The 11,812-nt window shown below is 39.9% G+C and overlaps 1 long non-coding RNA gene across 5 annotated transcripts in view; it reads right to left on the reverse strand.

Moving 5' to 3' along the window:
* Positions 1-8,640: 8,640 nt before the first annotated feature.
* LOC107196205 overlaps positions 8,641-11,812 on the reverse strand; it is a 53,556-nt gene continuing 50,384 nt past the window's right edge. For all 5 annotated transcript variants that reach the window (XR_001517578.2, XR_003048566.1, XR_001517577.2 and 2 more), the window contains one exon: positions 8,641-9,246. This is a non-coding gene — a long non-coding RNA (uncharacterized LOC107196205). The remainder of the gene's footprint in view (positions 9,247-11,812) is intronic.

The following is an 11,812-nucleotide window of genomic DNA, read 5'->3' on the forward strand; positions in this document are numbered from 1 at the left end:
AGGGCACATTTAGAGCTTAATCTGATGAAAGTGGACCTTTAAGAGTACATGCATGTTTAAAAAAAAAACTATCTCTCAGAACAGTACTTCTCAAAATATGTTCTGGGGACCCCCAGGGATACTCCAGACCATTCGGGGGTGGGAGGAGTCTTTGAGGTCAAAACTATTTTCATATTACTATGAAGACTTAAGTTACCTTTTTCTCTCTCATTCCCTCACACATTTACAGAAGAGTTTTTCAGAGGCTACGTGTTGAGTGATGATGTCATTACTCTAACAGCTAATTGAATGTGTCCTTGTGTATTACTGAGTTTTAAAATTTTCTCTGTTTTAATTTCTAACATGGTAAATATCAATCAATATATAACTCATAAGGACAAAAGCTCTTTGGAGCATCAAACTTTTTAAAAAGTATATATAACTGGATCTGGAGACGAAAAGCTTCAGAACCGCTGCCTTGGATAGTCTACAAAAAGGCATGTGTGACTCTCACTGACCTAAGCTGTGACATGTCACCTTAGTAACCCACAGAGGCTTCCTCTAGGCCTTTTCACACTACTGGCTCATAAACCTGCCCTGTTGCTGGTAATTTAGCTTCACTATAGATCTGAAGTCACTGTTCTGTCTCTTATTTTTTGTTGCTGATGGAAAATGAGCAGTGACTCTGCTCAATGTTTCCTCAATTTTATGTCTCCGTAGTATGAGCTGTGTCATAGGCTTCAAGAGCTCAGTCAGAAACACAGCCCATGCCCTTTAAAATTCTATATATGTACTTATAATATTTTTAAAGTAAATTAAATTAGATCCTATTATTTTTCCAAACAAGACAAAACCCTTAGAACAAAGCAACTTTCCTCAAAACTACCCATCTTCCGCCCTGACTAATGCTCATGTTATCATCTAGAATTTTAGTTCCAACTTGTTTTAAGCACAAAAATTATTAGTATTATAGTTATATTATTGTACTACTGATTTGGATTTATGAGAATTTGAGGGGTGTAAATATTCAGAGTGCTTGTCTATCTAAAGTATTATTTCACCTTACTTTTGAATAATAATTTGGTTAGGCATAGCAAATAGAATGTATCTGGTTGTACCCTTGGGTAATGAGTAAAGTGACTTTCAGTTCTGTTCACAAGCAGGCAAACAGGTTTTGGCTTCCTGCTTCCTGCTTCTGGCTTCATGAGCCCAGTCCCAGCTTCCTGCCACATGCAAGAGATGCTGAGTCCCAGTTCCCAGCAGGTGCTAAGACTCTTGCCCTGGTGGCCTTATCCACTGTTAGCTCCCTGTGGGCTGTGCAGCTTTGGTCCTTGACAACCACTGGGTTTTCCTTTCTATTTCTAATTCACCGAGATTTTCTTTTTTGTTTTAGATTATGGCTATATATTTTTATATCAAATATATTTAATATTTAATATCTTTACATAATTCTTACAAATTTGGAGAATAGTGAAGTTTTTGCATGTGTTCAACCCACTATCTTGACCTAGAGTTCTGAGCCCATATCCTCATAATGGAGCTGAGGAATATATTTGACAAGGTCCAGAAAAACTAAATCTTTCTGATGTACCAAAGCGGGCGTAAAATGCAAAACTCCAATTCAGTTTTTGTTAAAGATCCTAAATTAGAGCTGAGCTATGCTGTATTTGGATTGGTTACTGCAAATTAAACAGAACTATTTCATTCAAGTTTATGGTCATGTAGGTTAATTAAAATTTTCTCTTCAGAAATACAGCCCTGAAGACTCAATGTAATTTAAATAGATTCTAGATTCATGCAGAGTGAGAATGGCAGTTTCAATATTTAATTCTTACTTCGTAAACTTTGAAGGCTAAAAGCACATCTTCCCCACATTGTGAATAGTCTTTATGTTGGCAACAACTCACTAAAGGAAACTTAGAGTTGCTAGGTAACTTGGTGCCTGTGGAAGGCTTCTGATAAAATGTATTTAAATCAGATTTCCTGGAGCAGATGGGCAAACTGAAGTGGAAAATAAATTCAAATGATCTGATATTGGCTTTTCATACTAAAACTAAAATCTCCTTGCAGCCAAAGCTCACAGAGGTTTTTTTTAACTGGACAGGTTTAAGGTGGCCTTGCTGCAGAGAGCATCACATCTCATTCCCTATAACATGAAGCCATCTGAGACTTAGGAGCTGAATTTCTTTGCAGAAACTGGGGATGATACCTGAGAATGAACATTACACGGAGAAGGCAGTGTCTTTGATATGCCTTTCTTGCCTCTTCACTGGGTACAAGCCTTTCCTATAATATTAAAGGATCTAACTGGGGTGGCCTTCTCTTTAGTTCTTCCAGATCTTAATAGTAAGATCAAATGCTCAAAATGGGGCTGAGCTGTTAGGGAGTGAATCAGCTAAGATAGAATCCCCTAGTCTTCAATGGTAAGAAATCAGAAGAAACTGAATTTATGCAGGGAATGTATATACTATAAGTAGCTATGAGCATCACCCAATAATTGAATTACTACCACTTGAGCTTACATAGATCAAGAATGAAAAGAAGCCACCAGTTATTTCTCAGTATGTTTCATATGAGACCAGGGTATTGGAGGCAAGCAGTGGAGACAGTAAGGTTTATACATAATCTTCTATGAGGAATCTTCAGAAATCTTTTTCTGAAGGAGAAACTGCAGTCACCCTATATCTCATAAGAGTAGCTTCATTACTCAATTCTCTATAACCTCTTAGGGTGCTGAATTTGCACCAAAAAAAAAGGTTCTAAAGCAATCTGATAGTTAACACTTTTGGAAACAAGTAACTAAGGATACCTATATACTTGGAAATGACACTCCTGAGAAATGTCATCACCTCTCTGATGACATGCATGGAAAGCACAGATGAAATACAAAAAGTAAAGTGATTCTCAAACGCCAGTATATGTGTCTCTTGTTATTCCACTGTGAGAATTTCCACCATGAGAATAAGAAGAGGGCTCTCCAGAAAGAGGAGACAGAGCAATGGGAATGGCATGTTACAGAACTGCAGTCAAGAGAAATGGCTCATGCTGAGTGGTTACTGCCTGGCAGACACTGTACTAGGTTCTTCACCGGCGATATTTTACTTAATTATCACAACAAATCTACCTAGAAGACATTATTTCTTCCAGTTCTATAGGTGATAAAACTGAGGCCCCGATGGCTTAGTAACTTAAAAGTGGTCACGCAGCTCGTGAATGGAAGAGCCTCGTTCAGAATCAGGCCTGTCTAATTTTGAAGCCACGTCTACTTCCTCAGGAGACTCAGGGTTGTAGGGAGTGAGTAGGGTAATAGACACTCTCATATACTGCTAATGGGAGTGTAAATTGGTTCAACTTTTAAAAGAGAAATTTAGCAATATCTATCAAAATGTTAAGTGTACATACCATGAGATTTAGCAAAATCGTCTAGGAATTTATCTTAGAAATGCACTTTTACAAGTACACAATGATATATGTATAAGGGTATTCATACCGGCATTGTTTATAATAGAGAAAAAATGGGAAACATCTTAAGTATCTATTAATAGGGGATTCGTTAGATAATTTTGGGTAAAACCACACAATAGAACACGCTGCACTCACTGAAAGGAGTAAGGTAAATCTATGTGGGCATGTGGAAAGATATTCCCAATATCGTTCAATTAAAAAAGTAAGTTGCACGAGAGCACATATTTATGTGTGTGGTAGGAGTTCCACCCTCTCTGAGGAAAGGAAACTGTCTAGAAGCGTACATTGTTTCCTGTTGTCAATGGTGAGCTAGTAGCGAGCAGGACGAGGATGGTTCTGGGTAGAGCAGGAAGGGAAACTTTTACTTTTTGCTTGTACTATTCTAAACTATCTAATTTTTTTCCTAATAAGCAAGTATTACTTTCATAATAAAAGAAAAAAATGTAAAGAAGGCCCTCTGTGAACTTAGAAAATAATGGAAGGTTTTTGTAACACAAAAATGAAATGGGTCAGGATCTGTTGGAGAATAAAGGGAAAGCAGATGATGATTAAGGAGCTAATGATTGCCAAAGGTCATCTATGGCTTCACGCTAATTACCAAGGCAAATTCACAAAGAACTTTAGCATTGGAGAGTGCACCTTGAAGGCTGAAGACCAAAAAGGAAACTCTTCATGATATTTCGGATAACTTGTCAAACCAATGTCTAAATACTTTGATACTCTCTCAACCCCATTCAGTGCCTGAAATCTTTGACACATTTTTCTGTTCATACAAAGCATGAGCAATACAAACGACGCCCAGTAGGCAGCTCAGGTAGGAAGAGAAGTCTCCCTCCCTACTCCAAACTTGGCTGCAGCAAACCATTCTATTCCCAGGACGCATGCGGGGTCGTCACTGACAGCTGTAGCCCTTTCTGCATGAAAATATCCTTCCTCTGATGTGGAGGCAGATTGCATTTGCCTGGCTAATCCAGCCATACACTGGAGAAATGAGAAAAGGCCCAAGCTACCCATATGCGCTATAGATTCCAAAAAGAGATGAGCCTTTTTGCCACTGCTTTTTCTGATAATGTCAACATGGCCATTATTGTTTCATTAGTTTTCTTTGCTCTAAGGCTAAAAGGAATTTCCGCTGAGTGAATATCTCTGCGATGCTTCAGACATCTCAGAGCACTTTTTGCAGAAGACATGACTGAATACTTTTTCTGAACTTTGTTGCACGGAAATGTGGTTTATTTGTTTTCTCCTGACTGCCCAATGCTTCCTGGTCTTATTATTTTGTTCTAGCTAGTTTCCTTTGGCTGTTAAAGCCATTGTTTGCACTTTCCCTAATAATAATGAAAGCTTATATTTATTAGGGCTTATTACGAGTGAGGCACAGTTTTAGTGTTTTACATAAATTAATTAATTTAATGCTCATTATAAGTCTATGAAGTCAATGAAGTAGGCAGCGCTTTTACCATTTGGCAGATGAGGAAACTAAAGACTGAAGTGGTTAAGGAGCTTGCCCAAGCAGTAGAGTTAGGATTCAAAGCTGATCAGTCTCACTCCAAAGCACACTTATTTACCCATGTGCTTCACTGCTTCACAACAAAGATGGCAGTCTATTATGTAGAAGGCAGCAGGACAGAAAAATCTATCTGCTCTCAGCAGTCTGGGTATTTCTTTCTTGTCCTTGACTCCTTCTCCTCACCAGGAAGTTCTCAATGCAGCTTCCTTGGAGGGACCTTTTACCCAGAACCCTCAGCTTCCCCATCAAGGTTCTAGCTCCTTCCCTATCAACTTGAGCCCATATTCATCTCTTCCTCTGCTAACAACTTTTGCCTTTGTTGGCAGCACCATACAATTAGCACATATTTTTAAATATCCTATTATCTAATTATCTGAAATACATAATTTAACGCGTTCTTACAATAATGCCTGCCTCCCTAAGCTCTGAGAGTATATCAGACACCTTTTAGGTTTTGCCTCATATTCTCCTAGCTCACCTTTTCATTCCACCTTTAGCTATGACAACCAGCTGTACCCAGGAATAACCAGACAGGGATCTTGTCTCAGCTGGACTATACATATTTTACACTTTTTAGCATGAGCTTCTCTGATAACCTGACTGGATATCTGCAGGAACCTATTTAGCACTCACACATATGCAAACCTAGACATTCAGAAGGATTAATGCCCTTTGGGACAACACTTGACTAATAAGGATGGAGACTGGTAGGCAGAGCTGCTTCTCTCTTTGCACCTCGGGGAGACAATTCTAAGACACATTTTAAATGGGCCACAGTGATGACCAGCTCGATAATGTCCATTTTTGTAGGTCTTCTTTATAAGAAAGTTTGAGGAAGAGGCATATGGATGGACCTATGAGGAAAAAGAACAGCGCTGATTCTCTAATAGTTAGAATATATGGGTCCAGGAATCAATGGGTAGAAATGGGATTGGTTGCTTTCATCATCATTCTCAGTGATCCACTTGTGAAATTTTTATTAAGGGCAATTTACCCTGATCACTATGAGGAACTAAGGTTCCTACTGTGCAATGGTGGTGGTAGGGCAGAGGGAATGTGTATAGGATCCAGGGATTCAGTAGGGCATCTTTTGGTGATACTTCATGCCTATAAATATGAACTGCAGCAACCTTAGTCCAAAGAGGCTAAAGCAAATCAGACCCCCTCGGGGATGTAGTTCTGAATCACCTCATTAGCTGAGGTATTGGCACAGAATGAGAGAAATCTTGAATGAGCAGTGGAAGACAAAGATAATAAATATCAATGACGGCCTTGGGACCAGTTGTAGGGGTGGGAAATGATGTTGATTACACTAACCTTCCTCTATTAAGTCTTGAAGGCTCTGTTAAGGAAAATAAGGCAGAGTAAGGGGATAAAAAATAGCGGGGTGGGGTGACTTTAAAAAGAATGGTCAAGGAAGCTTTCTCTGATTACGCGACATTTGGGCAGAAACCTAAGTGAAGTAAAGGAGCAAGTCATATGGGTACGTGGGGAAGAACATTCCAGAGAGAGAGAGTGGCAAGTCCAAGTTTCCAAAGAAGGCAGCTGCTTGGTGTGTTTGAGAAGGTAAGTATGGCCCAAGGGGAGTGAGCGAAGGAGAGAGTGTAAAGAATGTGATCAGGGAGGTAACAAGCTCAGACCACAAAGGCCTTTGGAGCGAGGACTTTGGATTTCATTCTGTGTGAGATAGAGAGCCATCAGCATATTTCGAGAAGATGACATAGCTTACATTAGATAGAGCTTCCAGGTGCTCTGTGAATTGGCTGTAGGGGGTTAAGAATGGTGCAGGGAGACCGGTTACAAGATTACTACAACAGAGTGTTTGAATTTCAGATGGGTTTTCTGGGTGCATAGAACAAAGGCGTGGGGTTGCCAAACCAATGTCTTGGATTAAGAGTGGTGTTACTGTTCTTCAGGGCTGACTTGAAGCTACTCTGGAGCAAAAGAAAAACCTAACTCTTCTACTTTTTACAAATCCTTCATAATGTATAACACAGCCCAGTGGGTCTAGTGGTGAAGGCTCAGAAAATGCCTATGATTTTGTGATTAAAACATCTGTTTAGACTTTGCCAAGAATTCATAGAAATCATGTCTCTCCATTGAAAAACATAAATGACATGTATTTTCCAAGATCAGGCCTATCATTTTAATATAGACACCCTTACCACATGCCAGAAGTTATGCTCCTTGCTACTTACCTATCTTCTCTTTTCATTCTCATAACACCCCCGGGGAGATGAGGATTCTGTGCAGGTTTACAGATAAAGAAACAGAGACATGGGATTGGGCAGGTAGGGGTTGAGTAACTTGCCAGTGGTCATTAGTAAGGGACAGAGCTCTGAATTTGAATCAACAGCAGATTCCAGAGCCCATTCAATGAAGACAACCCTGAACTACTTACCGTAGAGAACTCCGGAGAATGCCCACATTCTTTGGGGGCCTAATCTTATTTTGGGGGCCTGATCTTTCTGATTCTTCTCATTATGAAAAATAACTAAGATTACCGGGAAGAATGGATTTTTTTAATGTTCCATTTGTCTGGAAGACCATAATAAAGGTAGTAACTCTATTTATTTATTAAAATCTTTTCAATTAGAATGATCCTTTTGCTCTTGGAAAATCATTTGGCCCAATGACAAGAGTGGGTGACCATTTTAGTCTGAGCTCCTTTTATGATGTCTGTTGCAGTTATCCTGTGGAATGACTTTTTCCCCCAGAAAGTCATAGTACTGCCTTATTTCTACTTAAAAAAAAAAAAAAGTCATTAGCATAGTTGCATCACAGAAGAGGGAAAACAAGAGATGTGTGACCTGTCCAGGAAATAGAGCATTTGCCCAACAGGAGCTCAGCTTTTTCCATGTGCTGGCTGTGAGCCTGTCCTCACGCTGAGGTGCAGCTCATTACTGTTCATAGTGACCAAGAAACAGGCTGGGCAAAGGGGAGGGGGCAGCGAAAGGCTCAGAGTACTCCCAACAAATTGGATCTTGGAAAGTCTGACACGGGGGCATCTATAAAGTTGCTCAGCAGCCACTTGCTTTTTACAATGAAACTGCAGGGATAAAAGAGGTCATTCTGGTAGACTGGAGCCCCTCTCAGTCTTTGCCAAAGAACAGAAGAGTCATGGGGTTGGTGGCCATGTATTGTGTAATGGGTGCAAAAGTCACAGACCCTCATTTGTCCAGCCTGTAAGTACCCAGTTTTGATGTTTTGTTGAATCTGGAGCTCTCCTAGAAGCATAATGAAGTGTCTGCAACTCATAAATCTTTCAAGGCTTAGACCCTGTAACTCCCTCTTACTCCTTTCCATGTCTATCTTCTGGTTGCCCTCACTGTTTACATTGATGAACTTCCGCCACTGGAGTTGGTGTGCCCTGCTTAAGTGGCATTTCAACATGGATGTCCCCAGGTACCTAGCATCCTTGCCTAGATTAACGTGTCAGTGGCATATGGCGCAAATGGCCTGTCGTTGGGTTTCAGGATCAGTTTAAAATATCTGCCAGGCTGCTGACTTCTTTGGCATAATGCCTTGTGGCCCCAGTGTTTGAGGGAGGAAAGCAACATTGTCTGAAAATTGTTTAGAATGAATTTTCTTGTCTAAGAGCCAGAATCTGACTTCCTGCCTTTCCTCATTTCTCTTTCTCTCTTTTTCCCTGAGCTAGAGAAATAAGCATACTTTCTGAGGCTGAGTACTTAGCTGTTTGAGAATAGCTTTAGTTGTATTGGTTTCATTTTTGGCCCTATATCTTGCTCTTTTTTTAAAGAGAAGTACCTAGCTCGTGCTTTTCAAACACTGTTACATTTGATCCTCTTAAAAGCTCCTGTATAGGTATTAGCTCCATTTTGCAAACAAGAAAACTGAGGCTCGGACGTTTTAAAATATTGCCAAAGCATATTACAGAGAAATGGCAGAATAACAAACAATTCAAACACAGGTCTGTCTGACCCACACAGTCCAGATTCTTTTCACTCTGTTAAGTCCATGCTTAGACAGTTGTCTGAACTGTGCCCACATCCAAGCATCTTTGGAGAGGGGGAGAATTTTTACTGCAGTTCAATGGGCAGAGCTCACAGCGGTCAGGTCTCCACAGGCGTTGTCAACGAGAGCTCCTGGACTGTCTTTGTACAAACTCCTCATCATGCTCTTCTCTCGGTGTGTTTAATGGTGGGTCATTGCTACTGTTTAGTTGCCTGATGAGTTTCTAGCTCCTAAATCCAAGTGATGAAGCAGATCCTGCTGTCCTTGGGATTATTCCCTCTTCATGAGTGGTGACCTCAGGATCGGAGACAGCTAACCTGCAGGCAGAGAGAGGGGGATGTCAAAGGTTCATCTAGCTCAATTTGGATTGATGAACCAGAATAATTCTGGCAGCAGGGCTCATGGAATTGGCCTCAACCAGCAATCTTTCTCAACTTCTGTGTTTGAGGTGGAGTATTTTGGTAAATTTTCACTTATACCGTATCTCTTCTACTGTAGGTGCTAGAAAACACTATCACCTAGTTTAGTAGTCACCACAAAACCAAACAATTATCATTGAATGGACTGCATTCACTGGCTACTCTTTCCTGCCTTTATGCTCTGCTTCGCAAGAGCTTTTCATTTAAAATGTCCCTCAGTTCTTTCTTCTGTCACTAAAATCTAATGCCTACTCCAAGGATCTGCTCAATTTATCTCCACCAAGAGACTCTCTCCAAATCCATCTACCCCACCGATGGCTTCTTCGTTCCAATTTTCTTACAATTAAAATAATAACAGCATTTCTTAGAAAGTATTTAATTATTTACTTGAATGAGTAATATATGGCCAAACATTTAAATGTATACGGAGTGTATAAATAAACTAAAAAATAAGTCGTCTCATTCCAGCTGTCCAGTTCCTGAGCCTTCCAGAGATGTCTTAATATACACATGTGCTTTTTTAAAAAGCCATGAGAATGATTAGTAACATATATTAGAGTTATATAAGAAATACCATGCTAAGCACTTTTGTATAGATTATTTCACTGAGTCCTCTCGGCAACTTTATGAGATCGGTACTTACACATATTTTACAAGTAAGGAAATAAAGGCTCAGAAAAGTTAAGTAACTTGCCCATGATCACACAGTTAAAATGTGGAAGAACTGGAATTTGACCTCAGGCTGTCTGACAAAATTAAAAGGTACTTGGAAAGAAAAGAAGCCTTGCGGTATAGATGAAAGAACATTCACTAGGGAATTAAATTCTGGCTATGAAACTTACTAGCTATGTGACTGTAGGTAAGTTTCCTAAACAATCTGAACCTCCAGTTTCCTTATCTGTAAGGTGGGAAAATGTTAACCTCAGAGAGAGGTCGAAGTATTATGAGAATTAGGGGAAAGAAAGAATGTAAAGCAACTGATACGTAAGAGGGATGTAGAAATGGTAGTTACTTTATCAAGAGCCATGCCTTTATAATATACATTTTCTGGCTTCAACTCCCCTGTGCAGAGCAAGAAGGACATACTTGTGTGATGTTTGGCATAATACAGATCTAGCCTTTTAGATGGCAGCAAAACACACACACACGGAGGTCCCTGAAAATAAACATAAAGCCACAGACTCTTGCACCTAATGTCTGTGGGGCTGGCTCAAAGTGAAGAGTTAGCCATTTGTTGGCTGCTCAGAGAAATGTGTGGAACAGTACAGAGACTGGCCTAAACGTTATGTGCATTGTAAACCTTCTCTGAGGTCAACGAGCAGAAATGGAGTGTGGAGAAAAAGAAAGACTGAGGAAGTATCCCTATGGCTTTTGGCTGGAACGTTCTTCCTCCAGATGCCCTCATGATAACTCCTTCACTTCCTTCCAGTCACTTCCTCAGGGGTTTTTCCTGACCAGCAAACTGGCCCCACCCCCACTTTATTTTAAATTTTTTCATAACATTTTTCACCACCTATCATATGCTATAATTATTATGCTTGTTGCATTTGTTTCCATTGTCTGACTCCTTCAGAATATAAGCTCTCTGAGGGTAAGGGTCTTTTGTTTTTCTCACTGATGTATCTTAAGCACTTACAATTCTGCTTGGTACATAGTAAGTACTCAATAAGTATTTGTTGGTGAAGACATTTTCCAGATAAGGAAACTGAGGTTAAGTGACTTAGTCTAGGTAAGTTTGCTGGTTAACAGCAGAGTCAAGACTAGAACTGTTTTTCTGCCTCCTAAACCAGTTGTCTTTCTTTTAAATCATTTTTCAGGATAGAGGAGTATATGTCTAGGATTAAGGAATGATTTGGCTGTTGAGGAATCCAGACAAAACTGGAAACAAGTGCATATAGACAAAACAACTGAACTATAAAAATGACAGCAGAAAAAGAAAAAAACATAGACGTGGGTGGTTATGTTGATTTTTTTTCAAAATTTTGTTTAAGTACCTGAGACTCTGCTGTCAGTTTATCTAGTGAAATAAGATTCATGATCAATGTGTGGAGACGGAAATTTCAGACCTCATTATACACAAACTGAAGATGATGTCTTTGCTGTCACTGTGGCATTTGACACGTCAGTGAAAACAAAAGGAGATCTGTCTCAGACGCCCCTTTTAGCTTTGACAGATGTGGAAATGCACGAGTTTGGGGCATTAATTTTTGGTTGGGTGTTAAATGTGAGCATGTCCAGAGATGCAGCTGGAGAAGCTACCAGATAGCTCACAGTTTAGGGCTGATGCACCAGTGGTACACTGAATTTCAATCCAGACACTTACTCCATCCCTGCTTCCTTCTCTTCTTTCGAAAGCAAAGGAGGCCCTCTGCCTTTTCCCAGGCTAATCTTCCACCTGATCTTCTGGTCCTGTCCATCCTCCCATCACCCATGCCCTCTTTCTTGAATCTTAAATCTATCTTTT

This window comes from Pteropus alecto, unplaced genomic scaffold (genome assembly GCF_000325575.1).
Source record: "Pteropus alecto unplaced genomic scaffold, ASM32557v1 scaffold25, whole genome shotgun sequence".
Taxonomy (NCBI): domain Eukaryota; kingdom Metazoa; phylum Chordata; class Mammalia; order Chiroptera; family Pteropodidae; genus Pteropus; species Pteropus alecto.